The sequence below is a fragment of the Mus caroli genome, unplaced genomic scaffold (genome assembly GCF_978045245.1).
Source record: "Mus caroli unplaced genomic scaffold, Mus_caroli_1 scaffold_17, whole genome shotgun sequence".
NCBI classification, from domain to species: Eukaryota; Metazoa; Chordata; class Mammalia; order Rodentia; family Muridae; genus Mus; species Mus caroli.
In genome coordinates this window covers 74,365,374-74,380,436 of record NW_028227272.1, presented here as the reverse complement: position 1 = coordinate 74,380,436, position 15,063 = coordinate 74,365,374, and the positions used below count along the sequence as shown (strand labels likewise).

Genomic DNA, 15,063 nt, shown 5'->3' with positions numbered 1-15,063 from the left:
CTAATTTAAGAGTCAACAAGGGCACCCAGCCTTATATTTTAGATGTCTACAGTCATCTACTTTCAAGATCTGGCCCCTATGGTAATGGAACATCAGTGTACATGAAATAAGGATTTTTTTTCTAGCAAGTTCAGAAAGGTCAGTAATAACCATACACAGCATAAAACATCCAACAGAAGTTGAACAGGCCTTGATGATTTCCCTGGCTATAAAGTAGTTTTTATGGCCAGTTTGTAGGTTTTTATGTGGCCATAGACCTTTCTGAATCACACACAGGTTATGAAAATAGTCCCCTCTGCTGAAGTCTGCTATTACTCGGGAAAAATTACTACCCAGACACTATTAGAGAGAGTTTGTCATTTTGATTCATGTCAACTCCCATCTTTACTTTGCGGAGGAAACATTTGCTCCTCTAGATGTTTTCTGATGACTTTGATCCAATGTGGCAGATCAGGGGCTGCTCAATTCATTTAATTTGAAAATTATCTCCACTGCCTAAATCATTTCACAGTGTATTTAGAGGTGCTAACTTAGAATACAAGATACAATTCACAAAGCTCAAGAAACTCAAGAAGGAGGAAGACCAAAGTGTGGATACTTTGGTCCTTCTTAGAAGGGGGAACAAAATACCCATGGAAGGAGTTACAAAGTGTGGAGCAGAGACTGAAGGAAAGGCCATCCAGAGACTGTCCCACCTGGGAATCCATCCCATATACAGTCACCAAACCCAGACACTTGGATGCCAACAAGAGCTTGCTGACAGGAGCCTGATACAGCTGTCTCCTAAGAGACTCTGCCAGTGCCTGACAAATACAGAAGTGGATGCTCACAGACATCCATTGGACAGAGCACAGGGTCCCTCCTAATGAAGGAGCTAGAGAAAGTACCCAAGGAGCTGAAAGGGTTTGTAGCCCCTTAGGAGGAACAACAATATGAACTAACCAGTACCCCCAGAGCTCCCTGGGACTAAACCACCAACCAAAGAGTACACATGGAGGGACTCATGGCTCCAGCTGCATATGTATCAGAGGATGATCTAGTTGGTCATCAATGGGAAGAGAGGCCATTGGTCCTATGAAAGCTTGATGCCCCAGTGTAGGGGAATGCCAGGGCCAGGAAGCAGAAGTGGGTGGGTTGGGGGGGGAAGTAGGGGGTCTTCAGAGGGAAAACCAGGAAAGGGGATAACATTTGAAATGTAAAAAATAAAATATCTAATAAAATTTTTTTAAAAAGATTATCTCCATTGCATAAATCATTTAAGTGTAAAAATTGCTATATGAATTTAGAGGTGCTTAGAATACATTTTGAAAAATTAAAAATTCATTCCAATTAGTGATTTAAACTCATAAGTTTCAATATGCTAATATTAAATTATGCAGGTATAATTGAAAAGAATTATATAACAAGATATTAATCATAAAGTTACATGTTAATATTTTTATATCAATTACAATATGTATCTATACATACTGTCCTTCACAATATGCAACCTTTGGAAGAAGGTCAGTTTTTCATGGAAGAAAAAGAAATTCATAGAATAAATTTCTAGGAGCTGAGGGTGTAGCTCCATAGTAGAAAGCTTATTTTATGTAAACAAATCTCTTGGTTTGATTCTAGCCTACAAAAATCAGAAATTTCCCACTTTTTATGACAATTTATGAGCAGTCCAGAATCATTAGTCAAACTCAGCCAACATTTGCTTAAAATATCTACAGAGAAAAATAGAGCAGGCAAAAATACTAAATGCAAAGATGAATTCAATATTCTCATTGTTAGTCTTAATTTTAAAATTGTATTTGTTTCTGCAGTACTGGGGATCAAACCCATAACATGAGTTCTTTACCACTGAGCTGTATACTAGCCTCTGCCACTCATGTAAAATTGATAATAAATTGATAATGTTACATTATGAAAACCAGTGGCGTATCTAGCCTATGAATGAAGATTCAAGGAAGCTGCTGTACATTTCTTGATAAATGTCAATAGTGTCATATATTAAGGAGCTTCAGTCCTGTGTACTGTGAAACAAAGTTGGGTTCACAGGATGCATACATGAGGGACCATATATACTTCTCAGTCTCGCTCTGGGGTGTACTTAGCGGTGTCTCAGCTAACAGAACCGTCATAAGGTAATTGAACCAGCTAGAAGTTGATTATAGGGGCACAGCACATGATGTGTGACTGTAATCATAATATTAGACAAAGCCAATCTAATCCAGAGTCAAGCAAATAGAGAACAAATATCAAGTAAAGCCCCTGTATAACATTGCAAAAAAAAATGGGATATGAGCACTATCAGATGGATAACAATACATAGAAAACTCATCAACTGAACAGATGAAGACAGGGATTTTAATATTCATGAGGACATGTACCCCACTCAATAGGGAAATTTAAAGGTTGTGGTTTAAAAAGAAAAGAACAAAGTCTAGGCCAGTGAGATGGCTCAGTGGGTTAAATGTGCTGGCCATGAGGCCTGATGACCTGAGTTCAATCCATAGAACCTATATAGTGTTGGAAGCAAAGGGCTTACTCTATAGAGTTGGATAGTAACCTACTCAAATTGGCTACACTATTCAAGTATCCAAACAAAGCGCTCTCTCTCTCTCTCTCTCTCAAACACACACACACACACACCACACACTCATACACAACATGCTAGGCTTTTACAGGTGCTCAATAATAATAATAATACATTTTAAAAATAAATACAATAAAACAAGATAATTGTTTTAATAATAATTAAATGTAATAATAATTGGATGCAATATACCAAAAAATATTGCCTGGGTGATGTTCTTTAAAGATATTAGGACCGGAAAACAAAATAAAGAAGTAAATATGTGGAAAGAGGACAAACAAGAGTTACTTGCATAATTAAAGTGACTACAATCAAATTAGAATTACAAGATGTAAACAATACCTACGTAAAAGCAGCAGAAAAAAAAAACCCTAAAGATATTTTATAGTTCCAGGTTTAAAATGGTCATCTTTTAGAAGATATGAAAATTAATAAATGCTATCAAACTATTCATGTAAATAAATGTTCACTTGCACTGGTTTAAATTAAGGAGAACATCCTTAAGAAAATGTAAACTACTAAAACCTTCAGAAGAAATACAAAGCTTTAAATGGAAAGGTGACTCATATGTACTCATATGTGAGTACTTTTACTTTTCTCCTTCTTGGGTGCCTTTCTGAAAAGCTGACGATGTTTGTTACGTGGTTTAGAGTCTTAACACCTGGGGGCTTCTTTAGTATACTTGTCCTGAGAAATTTACTCTGTAGGTGCTTCACTTGAAATTTCTTCTTACTTATTTTTTTTTATTGTAGTGTGTGTGTTATTGTAGTGGTGTGTGTGTGTGTATATGTGTGTGTGTATGTGTGTGTGTGTGTGCGTGTGTGTGTATTTCGCCTTTGTTTTAGACACAGGGTGTCATGTTAACCTTGAACAGAGTTCCAAGTTAGCCTGGAACACATTACGGAGTTGAGGGTAGTTTTGAACCTGTGATTCGCCTGCTTCCATCTCCCTTCTTTCCCTGTTGCTAGGCTTTCAGGTGAACACCACATCTGGTTTATGTAGTGTTGGAGATCAACCCAGGGCTTCTAGCATGTTGGACCAGCATGCTATCAACTGCACTGCATCACTAGCCCAACTCAACTTCTAAAAGATATATTTTTTTAAAGTTTTATTTACGCGCTTATGTGTAGGTTCATGAATGCAGTGCTCTCAGTGGGCAGAAGAGGACACTGGATCACTGAGAGCTTGTGTTGCAAGCATTTGTGAGCTTCCTTGTGTGAGTGCTGGAAGCCCAGCTCAGGGTCTCTGCAGAAGTGGCCTGACCTCCTAACCACTAAGCCAACTCTCCAGCCTTCTACTGCTTTCATTAGCACGAGCTTTTCCAGGTCCACCTTCACACAGTGGTACCATTAACTGTGTCATGTCTGTGCCATCATTATTACTTTCTAAACGATCATATAAGCAGAGTTTCCTATAATCAAGAGTTTTATTTTTGTCTTTGGTCCAAAAATTGGTGATTTGTTTTATTTTTATTTTGTTATTTTAATGCCAAGTATTTGGTGTGTTTTGGGTGCTTAATCCATTCTCAAGATTATTCCATCATTATCCATGATGTTTTAAAGCATCATGCACATCTTTCATACTCATTTAAATAGCTCATGGCATATTTAATGAATGGATAGCTTATGGAAAATCTCAAATAAAATGATGTGCCATTATATATTGAGGAAAAAATAGAAGCATTTTTGATTGCAGGATGTAAATTCTTCTGTCTAATAAATAATCAATAAACCTTTCAAAATTATGTGTATATGTGTATGTGTGAATATATGAACTTATAAGCTCATACACTCACAAAGTCCATAAGATGGTCTTGAATACCCTGGAGTGACAAGCAGTTGTGAGCTGAACATGGCACTAGGAAGCAAACTCAGATCTCCTCCAAGAGCAGAATAAGCTCATAACCACTGAGCCATCCCACCAGCTCCTAAAGTAGCAAGCTTTGTAAAACCAATCAAACCTCAAAATACACCCTAGCAAAATGTGTCTATGTTTGCACAACGATTTGTTTTTGCTTTTCTATTTATTTATAATATTTTTAAAAAATTAAATGTGTTTTAACAAGCATTAAACAATGGGGAAAGCAGGCATTACTACTTCAGGAACCTTACTATTCTAAAATTGATTTTTTTATCATATAACTTAAAGTTTTCAACTTTTTTTTATTTATATTCCAAAGTCTGGTTAATCAATGCTCTCAACACTCCATTCAAAACTGATAAGAAAGATTTCCCTTGTTTTACATTTCGTTACTTTTACCTGATCACTTAGATCTTTAGGAAAAATGTTGAGTGCATACTTAAAACCATATTCTTCTCTGTGCTTGGCCTCCGTTGCTCCTCTGAGAGCATATGGCAAGAGTCATCTCTTTCAGTCAGTGACAAATGCCGCTCCACAGCGTGCACTGCTTTGACCTTTAATTAGATTTTCCCAGACCATCTAAAATAACTCATGTCTGAGACCTTCCCTGTCTGTCTGTGTCCCAAGGGATCTGACAGCAGAGGAAAAGCAAGACAGTGTTGGACTGTCTCGGGCAGGCCTGTGTTAGTGGATTGGTGAAGAGAGGGGGTTTGGGTGAGGTTGCTTTTTAAAAGAACAAAAGAACAAAGTAAAAGAAAGCAAGCACGCAAACACAGAAATTCTTTACATTAAAATAGAATATGAGGAGTTAGGCATTAAGTGAGTTAGAGCAAGTAGGTGGTCCAAGAGCACCCAGTGAGACAACTGTTTGGACAATGATGTGTAAGACAAGTTGACTGCATGATTCTATTTAAAGGTATAAAAACAGAAAACAAGTTTTTAAAAAGTAAATTTGATTGGGCACAGGACCCCAATGGAGGAGTTTAGAGGAAGGACTGAAGGAGATGAAGGGGTTTGAAACCCCATAAGAAGAACAATATCAATCAACCAGACCGCCTTCTCAGAACTCCCAGGGACTAAATCACCAACCAAAGAGTACACATGGAGGGACCCATGGCTCCAGCTGCATATGTAGCAGAGGGTGGCCTTGTTGGGCATCAATAGGAGAAGAAGCCTTTGGTCTTGGGAAGGTTTAATGCCTCAGTGTAGGGGAATGTTGGGGTGGTGAAGTGGGAGTGGGCGGGTGGGTAGAAGAGCACCCTCTTAGAAGCAGGGGGAGGGAGAAGTGATAGGGGATTTGTGGAGGGAAAACCAGGAAAGGGGATAACATTTGAAATGTAAATAAAGAAAATAACCAATTTTAAAAAGTAAATATGGAGAGAGAGAAAGAGAGAGAATAAGATGAACTTGCATATTTAAGACCAGTTAAATCAGGTGAGAATGAAGGCTGGGCTGGGAAGACAGAGGAAGCAGGGCTCCAGAAGAGACACAGAATGTGCCTAGGTAAATGACTATGAAACGTGCTGTTAAATATTTAAAAGTACAGCTTTGGGACCTGGGATGGAAAGTGGAAGTGGGGGGGGGGGTAGGGAAGGGGAACCCGATCTGCTGTTGGGTGAGGGAAAAGGACTGAAGTACTGAGAGCCAGCAGAAAGAATGTAAACACACAACCTCAGGAAATAGGAGATTTGGGGCACTCTCCAAAATGCACCAGAGACCTGGGAGGTGAGAGACTCTCAGGACTCAAAGGGAGGGACCTTAGATGAAATGCCTGACAATAGGGAGAGGGAACTTATAGAGTCCACCTCCAGCAGGAAGATGGGGCATCAATCAGTCATATCGCAGACCCATAATTGTTCCTGTCTGAAAGAATTACAGGGACGATGGAAATAGAGAGGAGCCTGAGGAAAAGAAGGTCCAGCGACAGGCCCAAAGTGGGATCCAGCTCAAGGGGAGGTCCTAAGGCCTGACACTATTACTGAAGCTATGGAGTGCTCACAAAAAGGGACCTATCATGACCGCACTCCAGAAGACCCAACAAGCAGCTGAAAGAGTCAAATGCAGATATTTACATCCAACCAATGGATAGAAGCAGCTGACCCCTGTTATTAAATTAGGAAAGGCTGAAAGAAGCTGAGGAGAAGGGTGATCCTGTAGGGGGACCAGCAGTCTCAGTTAATCTGGATACCTGAGATATCTCAGACACTGGATCACCAGCCATGTAGCATACACCAGCTGATATGAGGCCCCCAACACACATACAATAGAGGACTGCCGGGTCTGTGTTAATTCAGAGATGCTACACCTAACCCTCAAGAGACTGGAGGTCCCAGGGAGTTTAGAGGTCAGGTGGTGTGGGGGTGGGTCATCCACGTGGAGACAGGAGGGTGGGAAGGAGTTATGGGATGTAAAGCAGTCAGAGAGTGGATTGGGAGGGCAGGGAATGGAATATGGAATGTAAAAATAAATTAATTTCTAAAAAAAAATTAAAAAAGAAAGAATAGCTTTCAAAGAAGAGTACAGGAGATGGAATAGAAGAACTGGAGGTCATGGCAGAGACCGGAAAGAATAAGGTGATTCAGACAGAAGAAACTGAAGACATGTGTGCAACGCAGGAAAATGAACAAAAGCATCACATGCTTTCAGTATTGTGAAGAGAGAGGTAGAGCTGAAGTCTGAATCTGAAAGAAGTCGTTGAAGGGGCCAATATGACCCTCTTCAAAGGAAGATGAAGCCAGGACTGTACTGGAATCCTTACCCAGTCTGTGTCAGATCACATATAAGATGCTGAGATTCCCCAGTCTGCCTTAGCATCCAGAGACATCCCTGTAGCTACGGCATGACAAAATTTGCTTGCACTCAGGGACAGATCTAGGAAGGTAGAGTACATGTTCCATTGAGAACAGTAAATTAGAGGTATAATAAGAAACAAATGTGGTCTGCTATAGAGCAGTCCCAGGGAACCATGGAAGCCACCCTATGCTCAAAACAAAAATGCTAATTTGGCACTTACACAGTAACATCCCTGACATTAGCTAAGGCTTCCTAAGCAGTAATTTAGAACATGCTGCAGACCACATGCTCAGGAATGTGGGCAGGACAATCTATGAAACTCATCTTCTCCATAGCCTCTGTCTTCTCCTAATCATTCTCCCTGGAGATGTTGGCGCACAAATCCTTACAGTACCAAAACATTGATTCTTATAAAGGTAAAGCAGAGTCTCTCAAGACTCAGCTAAGCCAAACTACTGCATATGTAAAGATGACATGCATCTCATTATGATGATCCAGATTTGAATCAGGAGATTAAGGACAATGTAAGGAAATTGTCTATCAGGAGTTATTTTTAATAATGACAAGTCTTCCATAAATGTGGCTGTGGATTGAGTTATTTCTGTTACACCACTGGCCAAAGGGCCTATTGTACCACGACACCATGGGGCTATGATGTCAAAGGGATCTAATTTGCCAAGATAGGGCATAGGTCATAAGCATTTATCATAAGAAGCATGGTGCTGTCCTTGAATCTCTGATCCCAAGCCAGTGAAGTCTAAACATCTAATTAGTAAAACAAATAAAAAATGTTACCTCTTCTTTTAAAACTTGGTTTTCAGATAAGAGAAGCAACTTAATTAGACCTGAGAATTATTTTGTTTGTCATTGTTTTCTCTAGTTCCCAGCTAACTTAATTTGAAAGATTTTGATGGCATAAAATTGATTCTATCACATGTATCAGAAAGGTATATAAATATCTTAACCAAATAAGCACATAATGTATATTTATATTATATATTAAATAACCATATAATATATATTTATATTGTATATTAAATGAATATTTATTTATTTAGTTAATAATTATATATTTAAGATATGTTATAATTATATGTTAAATGTAATATATAAATATATATTCAAATATATTTGTTATATAAAATGTATATATTATATATTATATTTTATATAGGTAATATGTAATATATTTATTTGGTTATAAATATCATATATAATACATAAACATCACAAATATTTATAATATATATAATAAGATATATATTATATATCTTAACTGATAGTAGAAAGCTAACACAATTTAAAGTTGCACAGCTCTGTTGGAGTTGTAGATTAGCTTGCATCTGATTCGCCATCATGAGAAGAGAGAATAGAGAATGTCATGGGCCTTTTAAACTGCACGCTCCATATACACCCATGACATGCATCTTCTAACAATGCCTCACCGTTCTACCAACTAGAGACCAAGCCTTTAAACATATGTGGCTATCCTGGGTCATTAGGATTCAAAATGCCACCCTAACCCACTAGCTGTCCATTGTCAGTTGTTCTGCACCTATGGACATCAGGAAGTGCTCCTCCTTCTTTGTTAGATCTTTGTGAATTTTGTGTGCAAAAATTATAAGAAGTTTTATGCTGGGCTCGGGTATTTCATTTGTTTTTGTTTTTAAGCATGTGCTATCTAGAAGAGGACACACAGGTGCCTGTATGTCTAGCTTCAATATTATCCTATGCTTCTGGCACATACACACATGGTCACATAGCCCAAGAAACTCTTATACATGTCCTTATAGAAATGAAGTAAAATCTTAGCAAGTTTTAATGTGTCATCCACCTAGAGATGAGTTTGAATGACTTGTAAAGTTAGAAAAAGGAAGAAGAATGGGGAAGCTAGACAGATGTTTGCCCTGGCTGGTTCCTGTCCCCACACCCCATTTCAGTGGCCCTTCCTCACAAGTGCTCTTCCCAGTTAACCCTTTGCCTTGTTGAATCAGGTCATTTCCATGTTGACCTCACCTGGGCATCTGAAAGAGACGCTGGTCTGATTTTCCAGCTTCTCTTCAGTAGTGAAATAGCAAAACCACTGTCAGATACTTTCCTTACAAGTAGAACCATAGCAAATATCTATGTAAAATTTCTATTTTTCCCATTTTCAGAGAAAAAAAAACAAAACCTAAGTTGTTTTTGTACAACATACATTATAAAAACCTGTCATGTTCCTGCCTTTAACGTAAGATCTAAGCATTCTAAATTTCTTGACTTGCTAAGAAGTCTACACTCTTTGACGCAGTCTTAATTCTCTTTCCATGGAGTCTCTTTTCTCTATTAACTTAGTATATTATTATACCGTGTCAATTTTGGTACAAAGTCTTTTTACAACACAGGTTGGGATTATTGTGGTTTAGGTTACCCAGAATGATGATAGGCAATATTAGTAGGTTACTATAACTTTTCTTAGAGTATTTCAAACTCTTTTCTAGATCTTTGCTCTATACTGCCTTGGAAAAGATCTGAATGTTCCAATATGTGAACGTTCATCAAATATTGACTTACTGTGTGTATAAACTCTAGAATTTATCAGAACCTGAATGCCAACTGACAGACACAAGTATATATATATATATATATATATATATATATATATATATATATATATATACAGGCAAATAAAATAATATACTTTCTAGAAAGATTTCACCATCATTATGATCACCCTCCCATCATGAAAAAAATGCATGTCTAGGATATCATCTGTTTGACATAGAGCCACATTTCTCTGAAAAATGTCCAAGTCCTTTGAGACACCACTCAGCACTGCTTAATAAATGTCTTTCTATCACAGATTGTTGGTCACTTATGCATTCTTTGAAGACACTCTTTTCTGTTCATACACCTGGTTATGCACTATGAGATTATAACTTAATTGTTTATTTTTATTACTATCTTGGTATTATATTTTGAAGGATTCATGCCATTTTCTCTTTATTTATATTAATAGATAGTGATACTACAGAGGGAGGAAAAACTGCTGTATTTATTTGTTATTTTCCCAAGCTTCCCACAGTTCCTAACATTTAGCTAGTGGGAGATGCATTGTTGGAAAAGGAAAAGATACAGAAAGAAACTGAAGGATCACCTTGCTAAGCCACAGTATAGTAAAAAGACATGAGAAATAAATGCAGACACTGCTAAGCTTAGTCCCCTGGAATAGCACCCTGAGTACTGAGTGTACATATGATTCAAATCGTAGTTGCAAAGGTGTCTGGAAATTTAGAGAGCTACTTAAAATAAAACATTTCAATAAGATGACTGCCCTAACTTCATTTCCATCTGTGTGACAAAATACATTTAAAGAATATCAGCATGGAGGAGAAGTGGTTTGTTTAAACTCAAAATACCTGATTCTAGTCCATTACAGCACAGAAACCAAGATGGCAGCCATGAAAATGGCTAGTCACATCATATCCACAGTCAAAAGCAGAGAGGCTTCTGGTACTTGGCTCAATTTCCCTGTTCCTACCCACTCTGGACACCATATCAGCCAAAAGAGACTGGGTCTTTCTATATTAACACACATAACTGAAACCATCCATTATAGAAATTTCTACCTACAAACCTGCTCTACCCAACCCCTCATTAAGACTTTCTTCGAAGGTAATTTGAAACAGTGCCAACTTTACAATTAAAACTAATTATTAAAGTGGCTGAATACCTTCCCCGGTGGATAAAAGAGAAAAATAAATTTTAATGCAAATTGTGTTTGTTACCAGCCATAACCACTTTCTATAAATTTGGTGACTAAAATTAATAAAGTTTATTATGCCACTGTTCTAGGAACAGATGTTACACATCTGTTCTACCTGAATGACAGAGAGCTTCATAGCAGAATTATGTTCTCTTTGGGGGAGAATCCATTCTTTAGCCCTTCTCACTTCTGGCTGTTCCTGAGATTCCCAGAATTCCCTACGTTGTAGTCACATCATTCTGCTCACTAACTCCAATTTTAGATTACCTATCACTTCCTCATGTGCATGTCAAATACCCATGTGGACACTTGTGAGGGCATTTAGGATCTCCCTGGTTAATCCTGAATAATGTCATCACAGAATTATTAACTTACATCTGTGGAACTTCTTTAAATAAAGTAAAAAATACTCTTAGGCTCTGGAATGAGGACATAGGCATATGGTAGGTGTCATTATCTGCTTATCACAGCATAATCAAAGAATAAAATCTGAAAAGAATTTATAACTCCAAACTAAAGCATGTAAAGGCAATAAGAAGGATGAAGTAATAATATTTGAATTAGAAAAGTAGAAGGAAGCTGGGTTTAGTGTATATAAGAGATGCTCATTAAATGTAAGCAAGCATATTCATGTAGCACATCCATGGATGGTTCAGATGTTGGAACACCTGGGCATTTTCCCAGGCATGCTTGCCTCAGGAGCTGCAGAGACTTTTAAACACTCTAAGGCAAGGATTAGAGGTACCTGCTTATAATTAAGTCTGCAGTATAAACGGACCTATCATCTCATTTTACTAAGAGAACGAAGAACTACCATTTCTGGGCAATTTGACCCACAATGGTCTCAAACCTTAACATAAGAAGAATGCACATGTTTTCAGAAACTGACATGAGACTGTGCTGTCCTAGGTAAGGCCAAGGTTTGTTATAGTCTCAGAAAGAATATTGAGAATTCTTCTCTAGGGAGAATAAATGCCACACACAAAAATATCCTGTGATTAAGAAATTCATGTGTCATACCCAGGAAAAGAAGCCAGCTGCCACCCAACGATTCCAATGAAAGCCTATTTTTAAATACAAATTCTAATCAAGTATTTAGTTCCTCATTCAAAAATGTGGTTGGACAGCCAGGGCTTACCACTGGGATGCCATCCAAGAGAAAATACAAAACAAAATAAGTGAAACAAGGCAAATAACTCAGAGAAACAGAGAAAATGTGGTAATGGGGAAATTTCCAACAAATGATAGCTTCTCCAAATGTGAAATAAAAATACCCCTCTAAAACAATGAAAAGAGGAGATAAAGAGAGACGGGAGAAGTTAATGAAAAGGATACTTATAATTTAACATATGACTGTAATTACAAGTGTATAACAACAGTCTAGAAAAATATAAAATATAAAGAGAATGAAAAGTAAGAAAAAAATGACAAACAAAAACAGGAATGAGAATTTCCTTTCTGTAAATGTATTTATGAAGATAACACAAACTGCATGCTTATTCAGGATGAAGATAAAAGAAAATGTTAATGAAAGTTATGAAAGTCACAATACAAAATATGGTTTTTTTGCATAATATTCCAAATAGATAAGGGAAAGCAGGTACCTCACCACAGGACTGAAGAGACTCATCGGGAGGTACATTCAAATAACACACTTTACATGGAGTAAATCAATTCTCCCACAAGCTGGGGCTGGCTTGGACAGCATTGCAGAAAGTTAAAAGATGACAGGGAACAGCTGAGAATCCCAAGTGGAGATTATTTTCAGCAAAAAGGAATGTTTAATGTTTGATGAGATAAATGCAAACAACTTGATTAAATACTATACAACTTAAATTTGTATCAAAAGAGTTCTTGGGGAGGGGTGTTCAGGGCTTAAGGGTACTTTTTGTTGTCATGAGAACCAGAATTCAGATACTGTCAACTATGGAACAAGCCAGGTATGGTGTCTGCCCATGTCTGTAACCTTAGCACTGAGTGGGTGAGGTGGGCAGGTTTTGGATGACTACTGAGATTTCTGGTTCCTGGCCAAAACCACAAGCTGGGGACTTAGCAAGAGATCCTACTGCAAAATAATAAGGAAGAGAGTAGTAGAGCTACTTTGAGAATATTTGGGTGATTAAACTTAAGTCCCCATCCTAGGTATGGGATTGCTCCATATGAGTTGTTGCTCAAAGAGACTCAGAGTCCCCTAAAACCATCAAATCTATTGCTAATGCTCTTAGTTCCCACTGGAGACAGATGATAAGAACTTGTTATCAAAGGCACACTACACGTTTGGATGAAAGATGTAAAGAAACAAAGATTGAGATGAGAGCATCCTACCTACCGGCAAGCTTGCACGGTATGAGAAGAGAGATGCTGTGCAGGGTGCTATGGAAAAAAGTCTTTCTTATCTAACTATTCTGCAAGATAAAATGTAAACTTTCCCAATGAAATGTGTCTATGGTACACTGGAAACTATTACAGAGTTCATCAGCTAATTTCTGGTTGGATTTCAAACCTACTTGCGGGAGGAAGTTATACTGGGTAATTTAAACTTTATCAGAATAGCATGTCTGAATAGGTTCAAGGGGGTGATCCTACCTCTGATCTTTTGATAAATGAACATGCTATAAAAATATCTTCCTTGTATTTTTGTTTGTACTTATAAATTAATACTATTCTCGTCTTAGTCAGAGATGCCTTTGTTTGCAGAGCCACTCACCATTAATTTAGACACTATAACTGTCAAAAGGGTTGAGAACCAATGACTGTCGAGTGCTCAGCTCTAAGCAGGGCATCTATATCACCACCTCGAAGGCTCAGGGAGCATCAGAGAGAGTGAAGAAAAATGTCTAAACCTGTAGGAAAGGTGGAAGTGCTGTGAAGTGCTGTCTTCTAGACCTGATAATGGCTTCTTCACCCATGAATCCACATCATCCATACATAGCTGCAAAGTTGGGCCCATGAGCTGCTGCTCTATCTTGGATGGAAAAGGAGCTTAAAGAGTTCTAGGCCTCCATGAGGAGCTATGGACAGTTAAAGGTTGCTGGAGAAAGGTAAGTCATATTCTTCAATTATACATTGCCTTAGGCCAAGTAAGTAGCCCCAGACCTAAAATCAAATGGGCAACCCTGACTAAACGCAGTAAGGCACATACACACACACACAAGTGTCATAAAGTAGGAGAAGTAGTTATAGGGAAAAAGAAGGGGGTACGTGGGCGAGAAAGGGGGCATATGAAATTGTAAAGAGAGGACAATATGATCAAATAATTTAATATAAATGGATATAATCATAAAATAATAAAAAATAAGTGTATCATATGGCTAGTATAGCTTTACTAGACTAATTTTATATGAATATTTGCTTTAGTAAAACACTGATCTCTTCAGAGAATAGTGGAATCGATATGTTTCTAAATCCATATGCACTACATTTAACAGCAAATACAATTCTTGAATGAGCGTGTAAGTCCAGCTTGATTTTAAAATTCTATTGGAAAGACAATAAATACTTTTATAAAAACTTGTAAATTATTTTTACCTGGTCTCCAGAGTGTTGGACTGAATCCAAGAAAAGCATCCATTAGTTCTTGCTATTAAGTTTCATCTTCATATCATGATGAGCAATCTGAAGAGATGTCCTGGGGAAAAGCAAGGTTGATTTATAAGTTCAGAATTGACACTCATCCAAAAACTTCCCATGGGTAAAAGTAAGGCTGATTTTTATCAACTTGTTAATACTAGAACCTGGCTGTCTCATTTATCTTCAAAACAAACCAAATGCAAAATCATATTCTCCTGAATAAAAAAGTCCTTTAAAACTACACCTCCTGCAAAGCACACTGAGAACAAATGGCAAGAGACGTTTACAGAACAGGGTGAGCCCTGCCACGGTTATTTCTGGAGAACATCTGACTCTGATACTTCTTTTTCTGCCATTCGTAGAGAAACTATGGTACCCACAGCAGCACTTCATTTCCGTAGGAAAAAGGGTCAGGCAGCCTATAGTATCCTCTGGAAAGTGACACAATATGGCTACAAAAGCCATCACAGCAATACATCCGGAAGCCTTACTGTTTCCATTAACAGTAACATAA

The 15,063-nt window shown here is 37.7% G+C and overlaps 1 long non-coding RNA gene across 2 annotated transcripts in view; it reads right to left on the bottom strand.

Annotated features, from left to right (window-relative positions):
- The window catches only part of LOC110311497 (uncharacterized), a 463,301-nt gene that overhangs the window by 363,724 nt on the left and 84,514 nt on the right, over window positions 1-15,063 (bottom strand). For both annotated transcript variants that reach the window (XR_015045734.1, XR_015045735.1), the window contains one exon: window positions 14,508-14,607. This is a non-coding gene — a long non-coding RNA (uncharacterized LOC110311497). The remainder of the gene's footprint in view (window positions 1-14,507; window positions 14,608-15,063) is intronic.